Source organism: Pseudopipra pipra, chromosome 8 (assembly GCF_036250125.1).
Source record: "Pseudopipra pipra isolate bDixPip1 chromosome 8, bDixPip1.hap1, whole genome shotgun sequence".
Taxonomy (NCBI): Eukaryota; Metazoa; Chordata; class Aves; order Passeriformes; family Pipridae; genus Pseudopipra; species Pseudopipra pipra.
Window position 1 is genome coordinate 31,638,429 of NC_087556.1, and position 19,827 is coordinate 31,658,255.

General features: G+C 42.5%; 1 long non-coding RNA gene across 1 annotated transcript in view; it reads right to left on the reverse strand.

Moving 5' to 3' along the window:
- LOC135418292 (uncharacterized) overlaps positions 1-19,513 on the reverse strand; it is a 31,294-nt gene extending 11,781 nt beyond the window's left edge. The window contains exon 1 of the long non-coding RNA XR_010432385.1: positions 19,145-19,513. This is a non-coding gene — a long non-coding RNA (uncharacterized LOC135418292). The remainder of the gene's footprint in view (positions 1-19,144) is intronic.
- Between the last annotated feature and the right edge of the window lie 314 nt (positions 19,514-19,827).

Here is a 19,827-nt window from a genome sequence, read left to right on the forward strand (position 1 = left end):
TCGATATGGCACACAGTGATTTTTGAATGTGAGCCCTTGTGCTTCCCCTCCCCTCCTCACGCAGATCCCGGGGCCGATAATGGTGCATCTGCCAACCGACACCGCCCGCCGGACCCCACAATTAATGCCGTGAATAAATAGCACAAAGGAGCGGAGATTCTTTATACTCTTTGAGACAATTCCCTGTTTTACCCTTCAAGGAGTTCTTTTATGTGAGAATAAGGTTGCTTTTAATGAAATTTAAACTCATCAGAGGAAATCAAAACCCTCAAATCAGATTACAAATTGATTTTTTTTTTTTTTTTTGGCCACTTGTCGTTGTGCAATGTAGTGACCTAAGTTTTACAGGGAAAGGAAGAGAAAGCACCCAGTCTGGAGTCAGGGCATGCAAACAACCTCTACAAAAGCATACAAAGGAGGAATGTTCCTGAAGTCCCACAAGTAATAAAAAGTTTTTAAAAGTTGGTGGTATAATTCAAAAAGTGATTATCTTTATTCAGATTCTTATAAATGCAGAAGTATTAAATTAACTGTCCCAGAACTTTAAATTGTAGAAATTAAATAATGGAACCCAGCCTCCTTCTTTTCTCATATATAATGCTAAACTTCACTGTTAGATAAAATTTCTCTGTTCAGATCAAAATTAACTGATGGAGGATTTGAGACCTCCTAGTCTGGGACCCCACTTCAGCTGGCGACATCACCAGTGCACTTTGGTCAGTTGAAATGTGACAGTGACAGAGGTAATATTATTATATTTTATTTCTTAAACATTCAAATAAAGCAACAGTTGCATTTAATGGGTTTGTTTTCTTTTTCTTGACTTAGTGCTACTACTGACAGGGCAGTGTGAACTAAAGGCTGCAGGTAATTAATCAAAAAACAATGCATTTTTGGTGCCCACGAAGCTTTTAGAGGATTTTGGTTGTTATGTGACTTTTTTTTTTTGTATTTACCTTGAAATAAATTAAGCTGTTTCAGAAACGACTTTGTAACGAAAGACAGCAACTACCCCCAGAACAGACAAAGAAGGGGTGGTGAGGGTGCAAGGAAATTATCTGAAAGATGCTTTGCTCTAACCTAACAAAAGTTACAGATTTCTTACTGTGTAAAATCTAAAATAGAAAAATCAAAAAAGGAAACTGAGGCTGGAACTGGTCTGGGTAATACAGCCAAGCAACAGTTGCCCTGTATCTGTGAAGTAGGATGGAGACACCAAGGAGAAGAGTGAGAGAAGAAAGGAGGAAGATGTGAAAAAAAAATTGTACATTGAAACCCAATAAAGTTGTGTTTAATGATCTCTGTCCTCGTGCTGTGGAGTTCTGTTGTGGGGCAAGTGCTCAGGGTGGGCTCTGTGATGGCTTTGGAATGGTTTGTGTTGGGAGGGACCTCAAAGGCCATCCAGTTACACCCTCTGCCATGGGCAAGGACACCTTCCACTAGCCCAGGTTGCTCCAAGCCCTGTCCAGCCTGGTCTTGGACACTTGCAGGGATGGGGCAGCCACAGCTTCTCTGGGCAACCTGTGCCAGTGACCAGTAATCACCTTCCTCCTTAGTGCAGCTCTTGGTCCAGAGGTTTGTGACTACAGACACAAAAGTACTTTGAAAGTGTAATGAATAGAAATAATAATAATAATAATACAACCTCTAATAACCATCCCACAAAGCTATTTGGGCAGATGAATTCAGTCCATGGTGCTTCTTCACTTTTTGATTTATCCACGTCTCAGCGTAGGTCACCAATCCAACAAACACTGTACTATCCCAAATATCTCTACAAGAGCTTCCAAGATTTCTCCTCAACTACTCCCTCACTTACTTTATCCCTTAAGACACAGCCTGGACAAATTAGCAAAGGCCAGGCAGCGGGTAAGGACAAGCCAGAGGCTCTGATGGACCAAGGAGTGAAGCCAGATCCTTGAGTGAGGACCATCAACTACAGTCTCCATACAAACCACCAGAGCTGTGTCAGTCAGCAAGTTAAAGCCAGAAATGGGTGGGCACAGGAGCAGCAGGACCCCAAAGACATTAGTATTTATCAAAATATAAAAAGAAATTAATGGTTTTTATGGGAAAACTACCCAGAGACCTTTCAGTTTTCAGCTCTAAACTGGTATTTACTGGCCCAAATCTTCTGGAATTATGTTTTGCAGAGGTCCAAGCTAAGCACTCCTTGCCCATGTCAGTCCCTGCTCCAAAGCTCCACACCCTCAGCCAGGGATTTGCTAAGACCCTTCAGCAGCTCAACCCTGAACAGTGACTGAGCAAGGGAAAAATACAGAGAGAGAGCAGCATTTATAAGAAAAAAATTAAGTCCTGAAAAAACCCTCTTTAGGGTATTACACATAAAGATGTTCAAAATGTTCTGCTATCGATGGTTGTAAAATGCCATGACCAATAAACTGGAATAACTCAAAATTTAATAAATATATACAGTCAAGCAATTAGCTACATATTTACATTAGTGATGTAAATGCAGAAATCTGCAATAAATCACTTTTTTTTTTTTTAAATTAAAATATTTTAAATTAGCCCAGCAAACAACTAGCAGAAGCAAATAATCTGCTCATGCTCTTCAGGTGCTGCCCACAAATATTATAAAATAACCCATAGGAGCATTATCAAGAGGACAGTTTTTTCTCCTAAGTCAGGTAACAATGAGGGTTGTGCCCTTTGAATAGTCTCTTCTGCCTCAAGTTGATAAAGAACATGAGGGGCTTTCATAGAATCATTAAAGTTGGAAAAGATCTTTGAGATCATCAAGTCCAATGTTTGACCAAATCCCACAGTGCCACTAGAGCTGGCAATGCAACAGTTCCATGTTATAGGGATGACACATTTTGAGTCAAAGATAGGAAAATAAAGATTTTTTTTTTTTTCCTTCTGTGGTGAAATTTTCTGTTCTTAGTGGAAGCTGGCATAAATAATTCTGGTTTGTGTGAACTTTGCACTCCAGCACTAAGTTCAAATACAAGAGACAGCAGAAAGAGCAGGTTTGGATGCTAAAATAACCATTTCAGCAGTCACAACTGGATCTCCTCCAGGCCAAATTTACATTGCTTACTATCATTGCTTCCAGTTTTCTATTTTTCTTAATAAAACAATATCTTGTCCTACGCTATTCTTCTGTCATAGGATCACAGACTGGTTTGGGTTGGAAGGGACCTTAAGGACCATCCAGTCGCACCCCCTGCCATGGGCAAGGACACCTTCCACTAGGCCAGGTTGCTCCAAGCCCCATCCAACCTGGCCTTGGACACTTCCAGGGGCTGAGGTTGGTATTTCACCCATCGGTTTGGGTCAGTGCAGAGGGTGCCATGAGAATAAAACCACAGAAACCGATAACTTAGATAAATAATTCAGATTAAATGCAAAACAGGCTTAGGCAGAAGATATTTCTGAGATCATTTTGAAGTGGTTCAGATGAGTGAGGTGGCAGGATCCAGCTCAGCACCAGGCGTCAGACTTTGCTGCAGTGATAAACGTGATGACAGCGATTTCAGCAACAGCAGAAAGCTGGGTTGTTTTTTTTTTTTCATTTCAATGTATTCAGCTGGTTCAGGTCAATGACTAATTCACTCAGAACTGAAAACATGATTGGGAGTTGGAAGAGCAGAAAATGTGTTTTCCTCTCCCTATCTATGAATAAAAAATAGATTTGAAAGGATAAGATCTGCTGGGTTTTAGTATCTTGAAGGACGTGATGATCAGAAACCACCTATTAATTTTTTTTACTATAGATAATAGTATCTCCTTTGCATATTAACTTTACTAATGAAATTTATTAATAAAATTTAATATTCGGGTACAGAATTTCATATCCAGCACTATTTTGGTAGGTCTGCTTAGCTGGTGGAATTAATGCTGTTCTCACCACCGTGGTACTGAACTCTCATTTCCATCCAAAAAGAACTTGACAACTCATATAATAAAAAAGAAATGCAACATTCAGCATTTTCAGCCTTACAAAGATATAGAACACATAATCAGATTACAAAATATAATTGCATACATGAATGTAAATAGATTAAATAATAGAGGGAGCTCCCTGATTAGCCAAAGGAAGTGCAAATTCAGTAAAACTGTTAGATTTGAACAATACTAGTTAAAATTTGTTGATAATGGGAATAATCTCCCTTTAGGAGAAAGAGATTATATTCTCATGGAAAAATTAATAAAAGATAGATCAGACAGTACGTTTTCCCTTATTTTTACTGAAAATCATATTTGAACACCATCCTGAAAGGGGGTTTAGATTGAATTTTCTTTAAATTTTTAGGAAAACAGACTAGTAGTTTTCTCAAGAAAAAATTTTGTCCTTCTAGTGAAGTTTTGGGTTCCATGTTTCTCCTTTTTTTTTTTTTCTTCCCTTTTTTTCCCTTGGCATCCCCCTGAAGTGGGGTGTTTGAGGCAGGAGTGGTGAGTGGCTGGATGCTGGGGGAGAGATGGGAGGAGGAAGCAGCTTCAAATCTTTATTCCCAAAATAAAGTTATCCTGTGAGCCTCAGCCTTTGACTTTTCCTCAGCTTTCACAGAAATCCACCCTTTTTCCTTTACTTGACCCACATCTTCCTTAATTGGGATTTAGCAATTACACTCCTTATGCTACTGATTAAAACCACCTCGTGTTTGTCGGCTTTCCCAGCAGAGCCCTCCTGTCTCTGGCTCTGTTGTTTGATCTGGCACTGAGTATGGAAACACTAAAATTTGGGATCAATACAGTAATTTCCAGCAGCCCTTCTGAGGAGGAACCTGAGCTCTTCCAAAGCTGCTGTAGGGAAAAGTACTGATGGACAACTTTGTCCTGCAATGGGGTTATTGTCCTCTTTGGGTCATACTTTTCCAGTACTAGGTGATGTAAGGGAGATGCAATATCATGGAATCATGGAATGATTTGGGTTGGAAGGGACCTTAAAGATCATCCAACCCCTTGCCACAGAAAGGGGCACCTTCCACTAGATCGGGGTACTCCAAGACCCAGCACACACATGTGCAGTCATGTGTGTGCTGCAACCTGCAATAACTTATCTAACACTGATTTTTTTATTTTTCTATTTTTTTTCACTTAAATATTTTAATTCTTTTTTAAAAAAATCCAACTTTTTGGAGGTTGTATTGCAATGCAACAGATCATGGCTGCTCGGTGCCACTGCCAGGATGGTTCAGTTTCGGCCCACGATGGTGCAGCTCAAACATCACACCGGCTGATCTCCCAAAATTCTATTTTTTAGGCTGCATTTTGCTGCCTCACTAAAGATAAGCTGCATCTACATCAGCCTGGCTGTTATTTTCAGCAAGAGGCTGAGACTGAGCTCTCTTCCAGCTGATCGCAGGAGCATCTGGAGTGTCGTGTTGCCCAAGGGTGGCAGATGATGTTTGATGTTTGATGTTTTCAACAAGGCAAATCCGCTCACCTTTCACCATCCCCTGCCCACAGTCACTCAGCAACTCATCCCAGGCCCCCCGTGGTGTGGGATAACCCAGCCCAGCCTGGGCTCAGTTGCTTGGAATACATGATGTGGATCATGGGAAGCCGCCTTGGATCCTGCCCCAGTGAGGTACAGGCACAGCAATTAGTAAAATCAAGGTGTATTTCCTACATCATGCAGCTGGGGGGCATTTTGCAACTCATTTTGCAGGAGAAAAACTTGTTATTTAATTGCCTTTGCTGCTACTGCTGGATCAGATTCAAAATGAGTGGGAATACCAGGTCCTGCCAGATATATTCAATCATATTACTGCTTTTTTTCCCTGAATGGATTTGACGTGCCAGTAAAGCAGTGAAGCAGTTAAACACGGACATGTGAATGCCAGCAATGCTCTGATTTCAGAGTTAACTCCCCACCAAGATGAATGAGGAAACCAACATCTCCCTCGATGTCTCTCGTTGTCCCTGTGGCGAGTTTAAGGGGAAGATAATTCATGATGTTTTGGCCAAATGCTGGAAGTACAATATTTCCTATTCATGCTGGTAAACCAAGAATAACATCTTGTGCAGCACCAAAATAAATAAATAATTATAAAAAAGACTGCTAGAATGCAGAGTTATAGGTAAGGTGAGGCCAGAGCTGGTGGGGACAGTGGAGATGGGGCACAGTTGTGGCATCACACCATCCCTGTCACCACTGGAGGGGAGGAGGCACTTCCCACCACTGCATCCACATACCCAAGTGAAACTGGGTGGAGAAGGGGAAAAGAGATCTGTCTAAATGAGTCCAATACTGATTATTAAGTTCCTAAGAGGCAATCTAATTTAGCTATATAAAATCATGAAAGGGAAAGAATTAATTGATACTAATGAGTTATATGAGATAGCATCATAATTAATTCCTAAATAGAAAGAGGGCATAGGCTGGAGTGAGGGGGGGGGGAATCAGACTGGCCTATATATTGTAATAGATTACAGAGGCTACTTGACATGAGAAACAAACTACCAAAGTCATAGTGGGACAGAATTAGAAAATCTTTTCCAATGCAAAGAAAAGTCTTTTCAGCAAACACTGAAAGCTGGGAAACTCATGGACCATTTTGGCATATGCTTCCTGGTCCCCCATAGCACTGGCACCAGCGATGCCCTGGCCCAGCCTATCCATCAGGAAGCACAAACATAACCCTTTGTGTTGAACTTCGGTGGTTCCTGAGGCAATTGCACAGATTTGATTTTATTTTTCCCCGCCCTAAATAACGTTGGGTAAATCAGTGAATAATCCCATGGCAACCTCATGGAGCGTTCCTAGCTCTGATTTTGCTGCAGCAACTTGGACAAAGAGTTTGGATGTGATACTCAGAGTCAAGTTGCTTTTTTCTACTCCTTTTTGAACCTACTTACTCCTTTGGGACATAAATCACAGGTGACCACTCATACGGCGCAGGACAGAAAGCTCTGATGAGTCACAGAAACATAAAATTATATAAGGAGAGAGCATTTTTTCTGTAAATCCCATAAAACCATCATCGCATGTTGACTCTATATTCACAAACACAAATCAGAGACCTCTGCAGTCTTTCTCCTGAAAACAAGCATTAAAAGTTTTGCTTGTTTTTTGTTTTCCATTGTGGATTTAGTTTTAAAACAAATTCAGTTGGCAGAAATTAAATTTCAGTTACATTACTGCATGGCAGAACCAAAAATATGCACATTTATCAATGCTGGTCACTTTTTTAGAAGAGAAAACAGGGAAAACTATTTTTAATTTCATAGTTGTGTTCACTGGGAGAAGAAAATTGCAAGAGAGTTAGAGAGGGGCTTTGGACAAGTGTATGGAATGATAGGATGCTTGCCTGAAATTTTCCCCCAGTATAAATAAATTAAATATTAAATGAAAATAATATTTCAATTTTCAGTTGTCTTGTTTTGGGTTTGCCTCCCACTTTAGTGCTCCCACTGGTATTTCTTCCTCATCCAAACACATTCACAGTGGTGAATGTACCAAACAGGCCATGATGGTTCTAAAAATTACACCTCAAATTTGGTGCACAAACAAGGCAATACCTTAAAAATTATTTGAACGAGAGAAATATTTGAAGAATACTGAGGAAGATGAAGAAAATGATGGAAAAAAGGATGGGGATGAAGCAAATTATGAAAACGAAAAAAATGATGAAGAGAATGATGATACAGGGGATGAACATGAAGGAAATGATGAAAAAAAGGATGAAAAAATGATGAAGAGTGATGAAATAAATGAGGAAGAGGCAGAAAATGACAAAAAAAATGATGAAAATTAAGGAAGTAAAGGCAATGATGAATCAAATAATGAAAAAGTGATGCAAAAATATGAAGATGAATAAAATGATAAAAAAATTATGAAAAAATCATGAAGATGAAGAAAACTATGAAATAAATGACGAGGACGAAAAGGAAGAAAAGATGAGGAGGAAGAAAAGCTTTCCCATTTCCCAAGCAGAGCCAACCCACCAGGATACCACTCGCAGGTGGAAAAGCCGCTCGGACGCAGGCACAGAATGAGCTGCTGATAAATCTAATCCTGAAGGATTGGAAATGAGGTAAAAGAAATTCTGATGAAAATTATGTACATGTACTTTGACAAGCTCATAAACACTGCAGCCATGATAAGTTTTCTTATTTTTTTTTTAAGACCCGCCACAACTGTATAAGCCCAAACTCTAATTTTTACAGCCCTGGGTTTGGAGATCTGTCATTGGGAGATATAATGGAAAGAATAATTGCTTGGTGGCTGCACAAACAGGAGATGTGTTGTCAGGCTGCAGTTTGGAGGCTACATCTGGCTTCGGAAATGATTGATGCTGTCTCTGTGTGTGATTCAGGAAACCATTTTTTCTTCTTTCTTTTTTTTTCCCCCCGCTAACACAAGGGCCACGCTGAACCTTCAATTAAATCAGTATTAAAGAAAACTTTTTATTTATTCCTTCTGCATCCTCGTGGCCGAGGGGAGCACGTGATTCCAATCTGAAATTAAAAAGTCATGTCTGAATAACACAACAGCATTCTCATTTCCTAATACTCTGCTTTTTACTACTTTGCATTCAACTGTGAAAAGTCTTTTAAAACTCTGAACAGCAGTAAAACTTGAATGAATTTTTGACCCATTATTGCATAGCGGGTGCGCTTTCCAAGTTGGAGAGACTGCCAAGTTCTCCCCACCTAATATTTCCACTTTAATTGTGCCACTTGAGAAATTTACGTGCCTCAAAATATGGCATGAATCTTACGCTTATTGCAGTATCATTAGCAGCAACATTTAAGCAACATCTGTGTGCTATAGAACTAATTGAAGTAGCAGAAGTGGCAGCTGTAAATCCACAGGAAGATGGCAGTTTGCACCCAGCACTGCTGAGTTAGCGGGTAACTGTCAGCCTGTTCCTGCAATCTGCTCTCGAGGACTATGGAACAGGCACACAATGTCCAAAAAAATACAGCGAGGAGGCTAATGATCCTATTAACCACTTTGCTGCACCAATTTGGCTGTTTTTCCAGTTTCCTTGTTGAATTTCATTATATATTTCACCGTTCCAGTAAAAAAGTCCGGTACGAGGCGTGTTCGCTTTTAAGGCGCTTACTTAAGGCAGGGAAGCTCCTTCTCAGTCGAATTAACACACAAACCACTTTTTTTCCCTCTAAAATTCCATATATTTCTCAATCTATTTCTCCACCCTCTCCATTGTTTAATTTTTCCTCATCTCACACGCCTGGGTGAAAAAGAACTTTTCCCAACTGTTAATGCTGGTATTTAAAGCAATGACATTTTCCTCCCCGGGATGTAACATTTCCAATAATCAATAAAGCCGGGGGGAGAGGAGGGGAGGATGAAGTCTTTTTTAGGAGCGAGGGTTGAAGCACATCTTCATCGGAGCCGGGGCTGCTGTGCGTGGCCGGCAGCTCATCAGCCCGGGCACTGATTGCACTAATTGGTGATTACAGAGGGAGGAAGGTGTTTAAAGTAGCATGTCCTGGTATTACCGACTAATCCAGGCACAGGGTTCAGAGCAGCTCGGAGCATCACCGCTCTTTCCATCTTCATTTGCTTCTTGGGTGGGGAAGAGCAGGTTTAGAAACCCGACAATCCTCAAGTTAACACGGGTGATGGAATTAAACGTGGAATAGAAATGGTTTGGTGTGAAGGTAGCGGGTTTTTTGGAGATCCCTCATGGCACATCCCCCCACCGCCACCAGCCTCCATCCCTGTCCATGGCACAACCCTGGGGAGCCAGGCAGAGGCCGTGGGAGCCCCCTGGCCATGATCTGTTTGCCAACAGCCCAAGTTCATTAGAAGCCCGGCACGTCCGCGGGGCCTCCATGTGACAGCCCGGGAGCCGCTGGTATTTGTTGTCTTAATGCACAAGTACTCGGGGACTGAACTGATAAGGAAAAAACTGTTGGGAATCTGCTGAACTACACGCTCAGGGTGGCGCGGGCCCGGGCGATATTGAAAATCAATAGTCACGTGGTGGTTTAAAGGTTAGAGGTCTCCTGAATTAACTTTCTAGTACTAAATTACCAGATTTAGTTATTTATTTATTTACCTATCTCGGTCTGTTTATTTATTTATTTTCCCCGTTTTGCAATGATCGGGGCGGGGGGGGGAGGATGCACTGGCTTCAAAGGGTCACAGCTTGCACCCAACTCAGAGTGAGGAAACAGCAAAACCTTTTAATACTTGGTGTGAGGATTTAAATGTGAAGGTTTCACTCATGAGTAAATTCAGATGGGATCAGAAGGCACAGAGCAGTGTCCAAAGTGACAATGGAGCCATAAGCATTAGGAATAACTTCAAAATTAAAATACTACTTCATTCTTTTAACTCACATCTGTACAGTGCCTGCACTTGTGCGACATCTAATATTTAAATTAATGCATGTTTTATTATTAACAGTGTTTAGAAAATGTACAGCAAAGCTATTATTTGCAATATTTATTCATTAGGAATGAACAAATAATCCTGTCACAAATAAATTGAATGTTTAGAGTCAAAGCCTGTGAAGACTTATATATTGTTTTTCACCCATGAACACAGTGCTCCCAAGGGCTGCTCCAGTGTGTAGCCATTCGCATGTGGAAGCACATTCACAACTGGTCTTTAGCTCCTCTGCTTGCAGGTACTGCAAAACCCACATTATTTTTTATTTCACTGAATAGATTTGTTATTTAATTTATTCCAATGTTTCCCTTCCTCTTGTTTTCATTCCCTTAGGTAAACTGGCAGCTGGAATTTCAATATCATAGAATCATGGAATTATAGAATATCCTGAGTTGGAAAGGATCCACAAGGATCATCGAAGTCCAGCTCCTCAAATATTAAAATATGGAATATTTGCAGCCTGGGTTAGTCTTCCCCAGAAGGACTAACAGGGGCCTGGGTCCCAGCAGCCCACTGGAGACGGGACTGTGTCTGTGGAGCTTTGGGGTTGGCAAACACCCTGTGGGACAACATTGTAGGTTGACCATAAACCACCCTGGTATGAATCAGAATCCCAGAATGGTTTGAATCGGAAGGGACCTTAAAGCCCATCCAGTCCCACCCCCTGCCATGGACAGGGACACCTTCCACTATCCCGGGTTGCTCCCAGCCCTGTCCAACCTGGCCTGGAACTCTGCAGCTCTTCTGGGGTGACTGGCAGCAGTGTCAGGGCTCCCCACAATGCCTCACACCCACCTTTCCATGAGAACATCCCAGTGGGCAGGGGTTTAGTCCCCTTTGTGCCATCTGACTCCCCTGGTGACTGCAGTGAAAGAAGATCTGAAGCGGCCACTGAGGCTTTGAAGCAGACGATGTGGCAGGAAAAAACACTTCCAGGAATTTTAGACACGGATAAAGCTTTTTCTTTCTGGGTCACAGACACTTCTCCAAAGCCCTTTTTTCTATAAATACTTGGGCTGTTTTAAGATTTATTGAATGCTGCAGCTTAAGTCTAATTTTCTCTTATCACAGTGTGTCTGTATCTGTGTGCACTGTCCCAGCTGAGAAGGGACACCCAGGCACTATCTCCTGCAGGGCTCCAGAACTGGGCCAGGGGCATGGACTGCAAGAATAAAGTCCAAAATAGGGGGAAAAGATCCAAGATAGCTGCTTAGGAGTCACCGATGGTCTAAATGAAGCTCTGCTAAAAACCTTCCAAATCACACGTTGCAATAGTTGCCAGACAAATGTCAAATCTCTTATTTCAAAATTAAATTGTTTTTAAAGTTCAATTTTATAATTTATATTATTATTATATATAATTATACACAGTAAATTACATTATATAATGATTACCGAACATTATATTATACCTCCACATAATATATAATAAATATTGTAAATTAAAATTTTAAATTAAAATTAATTTTAGAATTAAAATTAAACATAACCTCAGCATTGGCATTTCAGCTCTGGCATTTCCAGACTCTTGCTTATCAGTGTCAGACCCATCCCTGCCATGCACACTTCCAATTTCTCTGTATTTCCAGGTGCCTTCTACCTTCCACTGACACATGGAGGCTGTGAATACACACTCCCAAAACCACAAAGCACACATTGCATTTTGACAAATAATCACACAGAAGGATGAAGACCAGAGTGTAATTAATAAAATAAAAGCCTGGTGCTAAGGGTTAGCTTGGATGGTGTTTCAGGCAATACTGAAGCCCTGCCCAATTTTACCCACATGAAGAGCCCTTGTCACATAATATGGGATTCATGTATCCACAAATTCACACCTAAATGGAATTCTAGCAGGATATAAACCAGGAAAATCTTCCTCTGCTCATCTGAGATCTCTCCTACCATAACATTTTGATTAGACAGTAGATAAGTTTGTGGCTGCCCCATCCCTGGAAGTGTCCAAGTCCAGGCTGGATGGGGCTTGGGATAGTGGAAGGTATCCCTGCCCATGGCATGGGGTGGAACAAGATGAGCTCTGAGGTCCCTTCCAACTCAAACCATTCCATAATTCTATGTCATATTACAGATAGAAATTTCCAGTGGAGTTTTTCCTCAGTTGCTGTATTTATACAAACCTATGGATTACTGCCACGTTACCTGGGAATGGGAGGAACTGTCGCTGTTATTGGTGATATTTTTGTGCAAAAAGGGGCTAGAATTTTAAAAACATCACTTGAAAGTGTAGCATGAACTACCAATTCCTGGTTTGCACATACACAATACAACCCTACAGAAATGTTAGGATTTATTTTTCATAACTGTCATTCTTAACTATCACAGAAATCCCCTAATGTTTATTTCTACTAGCAATCTTATTAATTCCCATACTACTTCTGGACCATGCTTGCATTACAGAAATAATTTTAATTGAACATTTATTAAAATAAATGCTTTGTCAGGATATACCCACTCCATCTGGCTGCACTGGACAGGCATTATTTCCTGGATGTGTCTGCTTTATAAAACGTCTTCTCCCACAGCTCTCGCTGACTACCAGAGCTGATGATTAGATTGGGGTGGGTTTTGCTCAGCAGTGTTTTCTGCCACAGCCCTGTCTTGTGGACATTAACTCACATCCATGCTCTCCACAGGACTCTTCCTCATCTGCTGCACAGAACAGGGTTTATTTGGGATCAACATCCACAGCCCACCAGTCTGACAAAAGGCAGAGATCTGCTATAAATAACATGCCCTGCCAGGCTGGATGGGTTGTACATTTATTTATTTTTTTTTTTTGTGGTGTATGTGCAAGCTCAGTTGCAGAGATAAGATTTTTGATAAGAAATAAAATATGAATTGGGTTCCCAGTGCTGAATTTCCACCCTTGAAAAAAAATGAAGCCAAGCTTTCCCCTCCCTCCCCACCACAGTCACCTGCTGGCAAACAGATCCCGGGCACTAAAAAGCCCTTTTTTTAGCTCACTTAGCAGCCAACCATTATTTTTATTGCTGGCACCACAAACAAACAGCAAACAAACAGGAGACAGGGCGAATTCGCAGAAGGGCAGCATTGTGCAGTTAATCCTCCATTCACCGGCATATCAAAGCACTTTTGTGTTACTTTTGCTGTGCTTCATCTTCATGAAAGCCCCAATTTTTACAGCATATCTCCTTCGACCCAAACCCAGAGCGCTCAGGCCTCCTTTAGCCAGAGCATGGGAGACTTAAAGCTGTTACATCCCACAAATGAGGGAAGTGGTGTTTACCGAAACTTCAGAAAAGCAGCTAAATATGCATTAAACTGGTTGGCTTTAATTTATTTCTCATCCAAAGCCTATATGGTTTCTATAAGAGAAATTGCAAATGCTGCATCATCCATAAATTTGAAATTCCTTTTCCTTGCTCTAGTCATTTTCCCCTCTTTATTTGGCAGTCTTGAGCACCTTCTTCATTAGTATTTTTTGGGGAGTGCCTTGAGACAATCAGGATTTCTCTGTGGGCTTGTGCCTAAAAATGGTTGTGCCCACCTTGAGTCCTGGGTTTACTTCTGGACCCCTCATGTCAAGAAGGACATTGAGGGGTTAGAGCTTGTCCAGAGAAGGGAACAGAGCTGGGGAAGGGTCTGGAGAACAAGGAGTGGCTGAGGGAGCTGGGGGGGCTCATCCTGGAGAAAAGGAGGCTCAGGGGGGACCTTCTCACTCTGCAAGTCCCTGACAGGAGGGGGAAGCCGGGGGGGTGTTGGACTCTGCTCCCAGGGAACAAGGGACAGGACAAAAGGAAATGGCCTCAAGTTGTGCCAGGGGAGGTTCAGGCTGGACATCAGGAGGAATTTCTTCCAGGACAGGGTGTTCAGGCATTGGAAGGGGCTGCCCAGGGAGGTGGTGGAGTCCCCATCCCTGGAGGTGTCCAAGGAATGACTGGACGTGGCACTCAGTGCTCTGGGCTGGGTGACAAGGTGGGGATCAGGCAGAGGTTGGACTCCATGGGCTGGGAGGGCTTTTCCAACCTCAGTGACTCTGTGATTCTGTGCAAGGTAGATGGATCACCCAATATTTCGTATTTCCAGCAGTGCTGGGACTAGTGGACATTGGACAAGATGGGGACTTCCCTGTTCCTGAGAATGCCACGGGAATATGATATCTCAACAACTTCCAGAGGTCATTCACATCAAGAACTAAAGTGCTTGTGGCCTTCATTCCAATATTCAAAGCTGATCCACTGCAGGGAATTGAGCCACCAGATTCTATGAACTAGGAAGCAAAATCAAAGTGTAACCTTTGAGCAGTCTGATACTCCAGGTTCCCAGATAGCCTACTAAATGCTCCCTGAGTGTGTTGGTAATACATCATTTTTCAGAGCATTAGAGATGCAATATTCCTATGAAGAATTTAATTTGAAAATGATGGAATAATCTTAATTTAACAGGATGTCTTCATTCCTGGATGGCACATGGTGTCGAATCAACAGTCGATGTATTTGGTTTATTGGCTTCTGTTGTCAGGCACGGAAGGGAAGGCTGTGACTCACAGACACTCAGTACACACTGTATTTTTCCTTCTTCTAAAAGCTTTTCTGCAAAATATTGTTAAAGTCACTCCCTGTTGAAGGAGGTGATGAATTCACTATGAAAATTTGGCAGTAACTATTCTTCTGACTGTGACAGCAATAATAAAGCAGATTTTTTCTTAAATAGGTGTAGATAAACATGAATTTATACATTTTCCTTAATAATTGGTTGATATATTTGTTGGCTATCAAGGTACAAAATGATTTCTGAGGGAAGATGCCCAGGCTGAGATCGAGATGTGAATGGTTTTTGAGCTCAAGGACATTGAGATCAGTGATTGGGGCTCAGGGACCATTGCTGGTTTGAGTTCCCAAAGTGTGTAAGATCCATGTTCTACATGGTTAAACAAGGGGATCCATAGCTTGACCCCAACCACGTCCAACCATCCCTCCTATCTCTGCAGGGCTACACCAGCTGGATGGGCCCTGGGACCCTCTGAGTGGTGCCACCACGGTGTACAAAGGTCCTACCTTGAATTTTGCTGCCTTGCTTATCAGTGGCAGCAGTTTGGTGGAGATAGGAACTCTAAGGCACAGGCAGTTTATCCACTGCCACATGTTTTGGCTCCAGCACCAAAGGCCGAAGCCAAAAACCAGCTTGGTGATACCTGCACAGTTTACAACAAACTAAAAGGGTTTTATGGTTGATGACACGATAAAAAAGTAAAGTTGGGTAAAAATTATACACAGCTTCAGTCTGTGTGTTGGCAAACACCTCAAATCATAAACTCTGCTGGCTTATTTTATGAACAGAAAAGGCCTCCTGCTTAAAAGGTTAGACAGAAATTTAAAAGGCAACTTGCAATGAAAGTCAAGTTGAGAAAAAGAGAAAAAGAATCTGAGAGACATCCCTGAGGAGAGGAGAGAGCACAGCAACGTGGCCATCAGGTACTCATGTGTCAAGAACAGATGATCTGCCCATCATAATTAAAGAGAGAGACTTAAAAAAACCCTCAAGGAACCAGGAGGTGCCAGGAAAACTTCAGTAGAGCAGTAGCTGCTCACTCAGAGAATGGGAAACGAGGAGGAGAGGAGTCAGTGCCAGGCAGTTCAGAGCAGGGACAGCCACCCTGAGCTGACACAACTTCCCGGGCCCTGTGATTAATCACAGACACACAAAGCACTGGCTGCGACCAGGAGCCATCCTCCTAATGCATGTCACAAACTTCATAATTCCTCTTGGAACGAGACAACAGCAAGTTAAATTCCTGGATCACTGTCACTGTGTCACTTATAGAAGAAGTTGCACCAGGGAACAGTTGGCTATTGGAGTAATTTGAATGGAAATGTCAGTTTTCACAACCTGTGATTTGAGGTGAGTGCCCTGCTATTATACAGCAGCTCTGTCAGGCAGCTGGGGCTGAGTGCTCACTGCCACCTCCCCTCACATCCTCGGCCCTGCTCCCATCCCAGCCTCCTCCTGCAACCCATCACTGCCAAAAAATTAACATTTCCTTCTCTGCAACACCCTTCGTGATCCCAGTAAAGAACAGCTCACATGGATGAACATTCAGCGTGTCTTCCCACATTCTGGCCTGATTTTATTTCTGATTTTTCATTCTGGCAAAGGTCTGTGCTTCAAAACCATCCTGAAAGAGTGAGCTGCTCCTGAATAAATCGATTAATCGAGACTCGCACTGACCTCTGGGCAGGTTTTGTCTGAGTAAGGACTTCAGATTACGGTCAATATGTCTTACTGCTAAATACTTGCAGAAGTCACTACATGAGGTTGTACACATCTTACACACCTCTGTGACAGGTTCAGTCGATTCCCTGAGCCGTGTGGGGAAAAAAATACTCGTTGTGCAGAAGTACCTGCCCTTCAGTACCACCTTTATGTATGTTATATACATATTTATTCAGATGTTTCAGTGTTTGAAAGGCAACACAACCACTGCACAACTTGGGCACTGCTTTGTCTTGACTGATTCAGAAGGAAGAGGAGTTAAATCAGCATAGTTAGCAAGGAGGAGCTCTCAAAAGTTTGACTAAAATCAGTTAAACATCAGTTTATAAGGATTTACATGAATCCAAACACAGTATTCCCGCAATAATGAAACTGCAGCCTTTGTGAAACCAGCATAAATGCACAGAATCATAGAATCACAGAATGGTTTGGGTTGGAAGGACCTTAAAGCCCATCCAGTCCCACTCCCTGCCATGGGCAGGGACACCTTCCACTATCGCAGGTTGCTCCAAGCCCCGTCCAACCTGGCCTTGAACACTTCCAGGGATCCAAGGGCAGCCACAGCTTCTCTGGGCAACCTGTGCCAGGGCCTCCCCACCCTCACAGGGAAGAATTCCCTCCCCATATCCCATCTAACCCTGCCCTGTGGCAGTGGGTAGCTTTGTTCTGTCATTCCGGGCCTTTGTCCAAAGTCTCTCTCCAATTGCAGACCTGACCTGAAACTGATAGAAAATAAAAGCAGGAAACACTTGCTATGAGAAATCCAGCTTGTAGAAGGATGGAAAGAAAAAGGGGACGTGAGAGCTGAAGGGCATCACTGCCACCTCTTTTCCAGCCAGCCTTGCAGTAAAATCAGCACTCATCCAGCCTGCACAGGGAAGGATTGCACAGGCAGATCCCACACAGGTAACACCGTCCTACATCTGCAATTTTTAAAAGAGGAGAAATAATTGACCTGAGAGATCTTCTCTTGCCTGAGCTCCAGGAGCTGTGCTTGGCTGAGCGCTGCTACTGGGAAGCAGCAGTGGGGTGAGTGCCTTCTGTGGGTTTCTCCTGGGTGGCTGGATGAGCAGGATGCTCTATTTTACAAAAAATAAACAGCCTCCTTGTTCAAAAGCAGAGATTTGACAGGAGGATATTTGGACTTTGCTATCCTCCATACGCAGGGGACGATAAAGAGACTATTTTGCTGTTTATACATTGCCCACGGTGAACATTGGGGTATCTGCAGGCAAAGTGAAGCACAATTACCACTGTTATTTTTACTTTGAAAGGAGTGGTTTCCTGAGTCAGTAAATCTAGTTTTTTTTTTTCTTTCATGCCAAACACAAATACGGCGGGAGAAATCCACTTCTATAAAACACGAAGCGAAAGAAATGGAAAACAAGCCAAATTTAGATTTTTTTGCCTGCAGGACAATTGACAAACCAAGACGCTTTTCTGGCTTCAAAACAGCTCCTTAGATCACAGGTGGTTGGATTTTAAAGGGTAAAAAGCAAAGCTGTCTCTTTTCACTGTCTCCTTCACAGTCATCCCTGTTCCATCACAGCCACCCAGCTTTTATGTGCGCCCGGGCAGAGGAGCCTGGATCCTGTTGCAACACTCTGTTGGACTATAAACCAATGATATTTGCTTTACCTGTGCACTATCTTCCATGGAACAAAACAACATTTACATCTGGGATCAATTTGCTTGAAATTAAAGTGCAGCTGCTATATCTCTTCTGCATCAAAAGTGTGGTGTTAAGGCTATAACATACAGACAGTTACACATTACTCGGCATTGTAATATTTAGATTTGTGTCATTTTCCATCTGAGGTAAAAAGCATCTTTAAATAAATGAGTGATCTTAGACTACATATTTTATGGGCTGTGTACTCGGTGAGATATATCTACATTTGCAATGTGCATGTTCTCAGCTCCAATTGCCAACAACGTGTTTAGGCCTTGAATTTTAATGCTTAAACAAAAGTGTGGTGTCGGAATAATTGGGATTGTGCGCTCAGAAAAGTTGTGCTGTGCTTGTACAAGAGGTTTGGATGAGTTTTGGGGTGTTCTCAGGTAAAAGATGAGCTTTTCCACCTGGTTACTGCAGATCCTTCCCTCTCCTTAGAAGGCTTTGGGGGGATCTAATTGCAGCCGTCCAGTACATGAACAGAGTCTGCAAGAAAGCTGGGGAGAGACAATTTACAAGGGCCTGCACAAGGGGGAATGACTTCCCACTGACAGAGAGCAGGGTTAGATGGGATATTGGGAAGGAAACTGGGAATTGGGACCTCGAAGACCATCCTGTTCCACCCCCTGCCATGGGCAGGGACATCTTCCACTATCCCAGGGTTCTCCAAGCCCCATTCAACCTGGCCTTGAACAATTCCAGGGATGGGGTGGCCACAGCTTCTCTGGACAACCTGTGCCAGGGTCTCACCACCCCCACAGGGAAGAATTGCTCCCTAATATCTCATTTCTGCATCTCAAAGCATCACTTGGCAGGAAACAAGGGGTTGGGGTTTGGTTCTGTACCCGGTTGCCACGGACAGGATCCTCTCTTACCTGGTCATCCCAAGCGCTGATTTGTGCCATGTTTTGCTCGTTGCCATCAGAAGCTGACATCAAGTCACAAGCCTCCACCTCCGGCTCTGTCCTGCTGTGCTGCTGCTGCCTTGGACCTTCTGTGACAGGTAAGGAGTTTGCACGGGCTCCACAAGGATTTTCACCACTGGGATGGAGCCTGATGTGAATGCACAGATAAGACATGTCCTATCACTTTACATATTACTTATCCACACACAAACACCCATATTTATTGGTATTACATGGAAAAAGGTAGCTAGCAATGCATAACATTGAGTATCTCTGTCCAGTGGAAGGCATCCCTGCCCATGGCAGGGGAGTTGGAACAAGATGAGTTTTAAGGTCCCTTCCAACCCAAACCATTCCATGATTTTATAATTCTACAAACTACAACACACCCTTTTCTGATGTCTGGGGACAATTTGGCCCCGAGGTTTCCAGTCAGTTTTACCCAACACTGATCCCTCTGAGCTCTGTATTTTAATTCCTCCCCAGATTACCAAACTCAAGTCTGATATTCTTGTATTGTTTTACTGCCAATGGCAAGAAACAATTCAAAAGCCCAAGAAAACCCTGTCCAGGGCAACAGCTACCGAGCAGAGAGCAGGGCAGTTTAGTGAAATCAGGCTCAGTGGTTATGTAGGTCATTTCAAACACAGAAT